The sequence below is a fragment of the Aricia agestis genome, chromosome 7 (genome assembly GCF_905147365.1).
Source record: "Aricia agestis chromosome 7, ilAriAges1.1, whole genome shotgun sequence".
NCBI lineage: Eukaryota > Metazoa > Arthropoda > Insecta > Lepidoptera > Lycaenidae > Aricia > Aricia agestis.
This window is the reverse complement of record NC_056412.1, coordinates 18,171,885-18,181,647: the sequence shown is the minus strand read 5'-3', so window position 1 is coordinate 18,181,647 and position 9,763 is coordinate 18,171,885.

Genomic DNA, 9,763 nt, shown 5'->3' with positions numbered 1-9,763 from the left:
TTAAGTGTTAAAATTATTCTTCAAAAACAAATTACAGCCATTCATAATTTTTGAAATTGGTGTTTGTTGATAATTACAATTTCTATAATAAGGTTTCACAAACAATATTGGAAACAAACAAAGGTAAGGTTTAGGCAAAGATAACCGTGATTAATGGAACAAGCGGAAATTATTTTCTGCGTCGCAGTTTGTTGTTGCTTTACTCATAGCTATTTGATAATACCACAGATTATATTATATTAGTAGTACCAAATAATACACTGACTGCTCCGGCAACATTGTTTTGCCATATACGGTGTGATAATCTGCTTAGCCCACTGTTATCACTTTTGTCACGGTCACGCCTACTCAGATACTTCTTACGGCTATTTGAGGACGAAACATTTTAGATGATGGCTGATTTGATAGATGACAAAATTTCAACACAACCGATCCAGCCTTTTTGAAGGATTTGGCAATACCCCTCTGCTTTCATCGGGGACGAAACAAATCTTTAAATTATAGCGACTCTTCTGAACCCAAACGGCGTTATAATTTGGTCCCAATTCGCAAATAATTAGGATTACGGGGTCCAAAAGCCAATCGGACAACCGACATTAATAAGGCCCAAGGGACACAATAAAATCTTATGCACCTGGTATTTTTCAGACGCAATCTTTGTTTAATTCTAAAAGTTATATGCTTTATTTGGTCTTTTGAAGAGTTATGTATAAAAATTCAAAGGAGAATATTCGAGAATTTGGTCGGTATGTCAAGCGTAGCCGATTGATCATGAATAGCAATTGTACATAGCCCGACCAAATGACGTAGTTTTGTCTTTTCCCTATGAATAAATTTATCCATACTTTAAATATTATTGTAATTATATGAGAAAGTGTTTCTGTCCGTCTGTCTGTCTGTTACCTCTTCACGCCTAAGCCGCTGAACTGATTTTGATGGAATTTGGTACGGAGATACTAGATAGTTTAAGTCCCGGGAAAGGACATAGGATACTTTTATCCCGGCAAAATGTACGGTTCCCGCGCGATAAACTAATTTTGGCAAACGGAGTTGATGGCGTCATCTAGTTTGATTTAAAAGTACAAGTGCGTAGCGCTTAAAAATTATTAATGGCCGTTCCCAATATTTGATCTATCTCTGGTTTTGCCCTACTAGAGATAGGAATAGCTCACATTAGACATTAGAGACATATAGTTTATGTCAATTGTGAGCTATTCCTATCTCTAGTAGGGCAAAACCAGAGATAGATCAAATATTGGGAACGGCCGTAAGACAGTACCTACCCTGATTCTATCGTCTATTTATATCCATCACACATCTAACATTTTGGGGACTAATATTGCTATACTGTGCCATAACTCACCAGGACGCCACCGCGACGCATCCGGTGACGTTACCATGGCAACCTCCAAGCAACGTCACGGCGAAGTACAGGTGACATGGTAACGTTATTGGCTACGTCACGATGGCGTCCCGGTGAGTTAAGGCTCTGATTGAGATTCAAAAACCAACTTAACTTTTAATAAAATATTCTGTATTTTACGTTCAAAATTTAACGTTTATGAAAATACTATTTCTAAGCTGTTTTATCAAACTCTATAATATCGGATTATAATAGTAGGATCGGGTTACTACTAAACTGATTTTAATATAGTTTTCAACAAGCGGAAGCTCTTCAATTCCAGCTTCCTGATACATGACAGAACACATCAAATTGAATCACGGACAAAATGTAACCCAATATTCCTCCGAATATGAAATTCAAATTTCAACAATTCCCGCCCATGGGCTTGAAGTCAGCTGCACAAAATTTAGTGCTCAAGAGATCGATCACATTAATGAGGTTCCAGCGACTCATTTGGAAATGTACGAAGCATATTAGGGTCAATTCAGACCGCATAGTACCGCGTAATGCATCTACCCCGTCGTCTGCGCGACGCGTTGCGGTCTTGTTATATTGTATTTTCTAAGTTTGTATTGAATTGACACACTTCAAATTGCAATCGAAGTCTGTCAATTCATAGAAAATATGCATCTACGCTGTCTACGCGACGCGTTGCGGTTAAATTGACCCTCGATCGAGGGTCGAAGTAAGTATATGATGCATAACTTCACAAAATTGAATCGGCGCTGCGTCCTCGCTATTTGACGTTTCAATTTTGTATTGTGCTTCTCCAAGTCACAAAGTCCCACCTCGTTCTGTCCAACGATTACGCCAAGAAGTTGATGTTATAAGTTTGACATCTCTATCTTTCTATGTGTGTCTGTCTGTGGCATCGTAGCATCCAGACGGGGTTACTGATTTCCGTCTAGTTTTTTTTTTGTTTAAAAGCTGTGACAATATGATCTGTATGAGCAACGGCTTATACAGATCATATTGCTTTACTAGTAGATAGGTATGAACGATTTTAAGAAATTTAAAGAACCCCTGATTACAATTTATAAGTCACCCAATTTTACTGAAATGAGAGAGCTGATGATGATGAACTTTTGCAAAGAATAATATCAATACAAATATTAATACAAAAACTTTAATTGGTTAATTTAATTTAATTTAAATAAATAAATTATTTTAATTGGTTAATTGGTCCTTAAATAAACAATTAGGTTACATTTTCCATTACGTTTTATTATTATGTCACATTAGCGAATTACTTCAAGCTTTATAATATCATAGTTCGCTTTTCACTGACTGAACCATAAACGGAGTAACATGTTAGCCACAGCATCAAAAATCAAAATGCGTACATAAAATATTTGGAATAGACATAAAAATTTATCCCCGAGTAAGCGAAATATATACAGGTCCCCCGTGAATAATGGCCGTGGGTTACTTGGCTGGGTTTGATCCCTATCCGGTTATACAAATATATTTAAGTTTTATCAGGACTTATATGCTTTAAATAGACAATCTTACATATTATAATATATGCTCCAAAATATATATGCTATAAAATAAAATAATATTGGTAAAGTTGCATTGTAATAACTGAGTAACGACCCTAAAATACCAGTATTTTTTAGAAAGACGTCATGTTCCTATTCTACGCCATATTGTTGTGAGACAAGTGTGACGTGTTACATCCTAACAAAGTCATGTACGTCAATGCACTGGCGTATATTTCAGAACGAATCATCAGTATAGAAACAGTATGACAGTAAGGTCTACCATTCTAGACGTCATGAACTCTAGCCAGTATACTACGTAATTTGACTCGTTTACTGAATACTGAGTTCAGTTTCGGATCGTTCAAAGAGCTCGTACAAAACATGCCAAATCCAAACAGATATTGAAACTTTGCGATGCACTCACCAACTGCATTATCCAATCTAAGGTAACTCTTTACTTTGCCATACAATTTATTTTACCGCATCGGATTCTTCGATCTTGAATGCGAGGACAAATATTTTTCACTCCACACTTAACCGGTCCACAAAGAAACGTACATGCCGGCGAGTACTCGATACAATGTTTATTGGTACATTCCTAGAAAGCCCTTTCGCCACAAAGAGGTATTGTGAACGGAAATCTTTAGACGTTAGAATAAACTATGTACACGCCTTCAAAGACACTTTTGTTACCATAATATTCGTGTATGTAGTTTATAGATGCTGTATAAATATAGCCTCTATGGTCCTCTACTCGGAGATCGAGGGTTCGATTCCCACGTTGGAAACATGTTATTTTCAGGTCTGGTTAGGTTTTTTCATGATCACCTGATTGTCTGACAAGTAAGATGATATGGATCATAATATTGTGTATGCGCCTGATCTGTATGTGTCGTTCGTCCATTCCACTGGGATATGGGATATGATCCACTTATAAAGGTAAAGGAAGAGAGAGCTCTTGTATACTGCGCACATACTTGGGCACTATAACTTGGTACAACTAATATTATATATTCTGTGCTACAACATTAGTACTCCTACACCATCCCTGTTTACCACAGAAAACTTGTATTGCACATCGAAAAAAAAACTGCATGTTTAATATGCTGGCCACCTTTGTCCCAAACAAATGATTATTTTCTACGATAAATACATTTTCCGAAGTATTTGTCAAAGTCTGTTTCACATATACGAGCGTAATTTGTGAGTTGTGAGTCGCAGAATTTCTGCCGCGTAAATATCTTTTCATACAAATCATGACTCACAAAATTACGCTCGTGTGAATCAAACAGGACTTTTGTATGAAACTGAATGCAGCAGAATTCTGCCGAACCGAAATTCTGCGACTCGCAATTCACAAATTACGCTTTGCCCTAACGATAAAACCAGCCTTATTGCAAATGTAGGTACTGAAAGTCCGAAAATTCCTATAAATATATTAATACACAAGTCCGATTCTTATACCTAGAAAGAGATAGCATGGCATGAATATAGGACAGCCTGCAATCGCTGCTACATTCGATGTCTGACGACCTCTGTGGCTCAGTGGTGAGCGCGTTGGTAGCTCAAGCCGGGGGTCGCGGGTTCGAATCCCGCCGACGGAACAAAAAGTTTTCAATGTTCCCGGGTCTGGATGTGTATTAAATATTATGTGTATGATATAATAAAATTCTTAAATATATGTATAGTATAAAAGTATTAAATATATTTCCGTTGTCTGGTACCTGTAACACAAGTCCTTTAGGTACTTAGCACGGGGCTAGACTGACGTGGTGTGAAGCGTCCATAGATATTATATTATATTATTATATTATTATGTATGAAAATTGAGGCCCAGCTACATAGCTGCCATGGACAATTTCCTGGAACAAAGAGTTTCCATGGAGCCCTTTTATAGATATGATCACATTTCCTTTGTGGAATACAAACATATTTGTACGGTGCGGGTCGAGCTCAAAGTTCCACATCGCTGCTAATCATTAACCCCCATTAAATCCTTCTTTTGTACCTTCATTATTACCCCCATAATTTTTAAACAAACAATATTATGTTTAAGTTGAATGTGCCCCTTGGTAGAGATACGGCAGGGTAACTTAGGGTTGAGGGTGTTTTTACCGTAAGTATCTAATGATAATATAATAAGAAAAAAACCCGTATATTTCGACGGGTGCAAAGTAAAAAGAGTCATCTACAAAACAGCTACTATTCAGGAGAGCGCATAATAGAAAAAAAATGCTCCCATTTTATCAATTTCTAATCAAATTTATTGAAATTTTCATAATTGTTTCATTATTTAATAATGAATCCACATGTATATTTAATTTCTTCTAATTATGTTTAATTTACGAGATATTGTAGTTGTCTGCATCTACATTGCGCTTGAAAATATGACAACTGAGTTAACTACCACTTGGTCGTTTCTACGTGGGAATTAAAAATTATATTTATTAAAGTATTTTACCTAGTACTATTATCGTTTTTTATCTTAAACACACCAAGTTCAGAACTTAATTGCGTAGATATCTTTTCCTACGTTGTCGAATCGGTGCAAGGTGCACGATTTAGAAGGTAGTTAAACTATGAAATACTAGCTTTTGCTCGCGGCTTCGCTCGCGTGGAATTTGAAAATCACGTAAAATTTGCATTTTACGCGATTTTCTTGTAAGCTCCCTTATTTATTCCTGTAAGCTTCCTTAGAAACATGATGTTTTTCCAAGACCAAAAGTAGCCTATGTTACTTTTCATCCTTTTAACTAAGTTTAGGCCAAAAAACAATATGATTAGTTTCTTTGTTAGGGCGTGAAGGAAGGACAAACAAACAAATGAATAAACAAACATTCTTTCCCATTTATAATATTAGTATGGATATACTTAGGAATTATTCATTTACTTTCGTAAAAATCGTAATTTCTCACAACAAAAATGAAATTATGTGTCAATACTTTAAAACTAATTTAAAAAGTATTCAGTATCATTATCAGTACAGGAACTATGTTGTAAATTATTATAATTTTATAAAATTAGTATAATTAAGGCAGAGGCTTAGGTATTAAGTCTTTGTACTTGGCACTTGTGATCATGATGGGTTCATTATAACATCATAAGCATCGCCGGACGTTTTACACCATCGAAGGGGTGTATACGATTGTTCAGAACACAAAATGAAATTTTATTTCAACGATTTCTCAATTGCTTTTCGTGATCACAGAGATCCCAAAACCGGTCAAAGATAAGTTAATAGGAAAACTTCGCGAGATATTTTTGCGCTACAGTTAAACTAGCAAATGCCGGAATATGATGTTTCGCAGGTAGCAATTTCCCATTTCTGGACTGATGTTATTGTTTACTGACGTAATTTACATCTCAAATCAAAACACGTGTCTTTATTTCTCAATCGCCTTTTCTTTAAATCAATACTGAACTGACGTCTTTTTCTACCGTTTAACGAGGAAGGCGTAGAACATTCACTTGATGCCTCCACTGCCGAAGAAGTATCAATGGTGCTGTCTATAGAAGATTTACAGTTTGAGAGGGAAAATATACTCGATGGCCTGTACGAGTTAATAAATTCAAGCAGGTCATAGATCATATGAGATCAAAATATCTGTTTAATAAAAAAGATACTATATTTTGATCTAATACTGATAATGGACGCGGCGGACTTAAAGTGATGAATTGTATTCTGAGGGTGTTGGCGTATTTGTTAATTTGCTGAGATCGACATCCAAATTTTCAAAATCATTTTATATTTCAGACTGAGAGTGAACTGGTGTGACTGGCCTAGAGTATTCAGATCATGGAGACTTATCTTACGAAGTTAACTTACATTAATTTGTCTTCATCGCTGACACATCAAGGTTTTCTATAAGATGTTCAATAACTTCATCGGGCAGCACAGTATTTTGCTCGATAAATCTATCGCTTATGTTCGGAAACTTTCAACTTCTTTAAAAAGTCGTTTTGGACTTTCTGAACATGAAACAACAGTAAAAAATAACAGTAAGAAATTAGAAGTCAATTAATATAGCTAACAATAAGAATTAACATAGACAGGTACTCATAAACATAACAAACAATACTAATTTACAAAAGTAAATTGAGACATCTAAATTACAATCGCCACGTAGAAAAAGCTATATGGCAGATAGCCGCTTATGCCGTATAACATGAACCCAGCGCGTCCGCGCATAGACGACCAGCGGTAGTTATCCGCATCTACATCGTGCAATTTTACAAAACAGGAGTAGATGTCTTCTTTTACGTGACAAAAGTACCAAAAATAAGGTGATATTTGAATTTTTGTTTTTGGTATATTGTAGAACATGATATTTTAAGCTAGTTTCTACAAAAAAACGAAAAACTCAAAATTGCAGATGACTTTTTTTACTTTGCACCCGTCGATTTCTTTACTTAATTAAACTGACAGTTGACTATAATTTTAGGTTTATAAATAATTCTTATATTATTAAAATTACTTAAACTTTTACGAATTCGAGCAATTCGATATTTTATTCATTTCATTCAAGTTCATGCGGTGGTATAAGCTAGTAGGCTTCGTTCTGGCCGAGCATACCACCTCGCTCAGTCGGAAGATCTTCCTTTGGGCCGCCATACACAGTTCCAAATAAATTGTGTATCTAAAATTAAATAACAAATATAAATACGTGATCTCTTTTACCTCACTTGTACACATAACTTGTATGCATTATTACGATATTATTCAACAACAATATTAAATATCAATGCTATTCCGAGCGAAATTTATTTTCGTATATTTGAAGTTAAATATCAGATTTCGACGTTACAACTCAAAGTTTGTTTCAGAATTCCGACCGGCTTGATTGGCAATGGTAATTGACAGGTGAACTTCTGATAAAAATATTCCGTAATCCAAGTCGAGTTCGAGAAATTAAATTCGTACAATTAATAATGCCTTAAACTTCGCGGAACCACTATACTCGAAATAGTAAAATTGCTATATGAACGTATTTAATATTTGTCCGTAAAATATCAAAATCTCATTTTTACTGACATGAAAAAAATTGCATGAAAATTAGATAAGAACCACAGACGTAATTTTTTACGTCCGTGATAAGAACTTACACAAAAAATTGTTGCAAGTGTAATTATGTAGTATAATTAAATGGGTATCGTTTAAGCTATCACCAATTTAATTAGTTTTGTGTTTCTTAAATAATAGGGTTTGTCCTCAAAATAGTAGATCTGTCACCAAAATGTAGTCACCAAACAATGCAAAATCAGTTCCACAATAAATCAACTAAAATCCTGAGATATAAGGTCTAGTACCAAATAAATGTTTTTGTATGTATTATAATAGGTGTGTCCTAATAAGTATTTAAGCAAACCAATTTAAAGAGATCACCAATAAATCATATTATGTTACTAGAAAATTGCATTAAGTTCAAATAAAAAATTAGGGTTGTCATCATCGTTTCAACCAAAAGATTCTGCTACTTAACTAGACTCCCAAGGTTCTAAATTTCCACTGGTAGTATAAATTATATTTAAATAAAATTTTTAGCAGAGTAGTAAATAAAACAATTAAAGTCAAAATAATCAATATTTATTGTTTAAAATAATTACCACTGAACAATCAGCGCTGGTTTAAAATAGCTGGCTTATGGCTAGCAGAATAGTAGATAAAACACTTAATTAAAGTTAAAATAATAAAAAAAAAATCGAACCTAGTTACCTACTACCCATCGTTGAGGCCGGATTGGTCAATTTTTAAAGCGCGCCAATTTGTCTCCGCCCCTTTGATCATTTTTTCATTAAAATTATAAATTGATGTATTAAATTGGTAACGAATACTATTAATTTAATATCTGAACGAAATAAAATGTTACTACTGTATTGGTGACAAAATATCAAATAAAAAGGAGTCGCAGTCAGGGATCGATAATCGATTTATTTGGTGACAGATCTACCATTCTGAGCACAGAGCTATTATATAAGTAACAAAACTGTTATTATAAGAACGAAGTTTATATTTATGTAATGCAATATAATTTTATTGGTTATCGATCTCTTATTTTACACATATATTAACATTAATTTGATAATTCATACCTGGGAACAATTTTTGTTTATCTGAGAACGAAAATATTTCGTGGCGATAGATCTATTTATTAGGTGATACAACTTGATGACAAATATAAATTTTGGTGATAGAAAATATAGTTCCCTAATTAAATTCAATAAATAGCATATTATACATTGTGTTGATGGAAAAAAGATGCACAATTATTTCATGGAATCAGTAAATCTTTGAAATAGTTTTCAGTAATCACTACATGCAACTGAGCATGATCACCAAAGAAAAATATTTATGCTACAGAAATCAAACAAAATGACTGATTGACAAATATCTGTCATTTTATTACTAAAATCTGTCAGGATCCCTTGCATTTTACTAAAAGTTCGCAGAAGAGTGAAGACTCCCACAAACTTGGTTCAATTTCAAAACACTGATTTTCATAATAGATATTTTATGTAAGTATTTTTCATTTTTATGGTATCAGATTAATTATATTGATGGAATCAAGCAATTGCTTAATATGAAAAATTCAAAACTAAAGGAGTGAGCACACTGAGACGGGCCGTGCCGGGGCTCAGCGTGCCAGGGCTCATCGCAAAAATCCGCCTCCATACAATTTGTATGGAAGCGGAAATCCGCTGCGCCCCGACACAGTGTGCGATACGCGCATCCGCTTCTATACAAATTGTATGGAGGCGGATTTTTGCGATGAGCCCCGGTACAGCCCGTCTCAGTGTGCTCACTCCTTTATAGTTAACGTTAAGTACACTTAAATTAGAATTACAAGCAAATTACACCCTCTCTCATAAAGTCGTG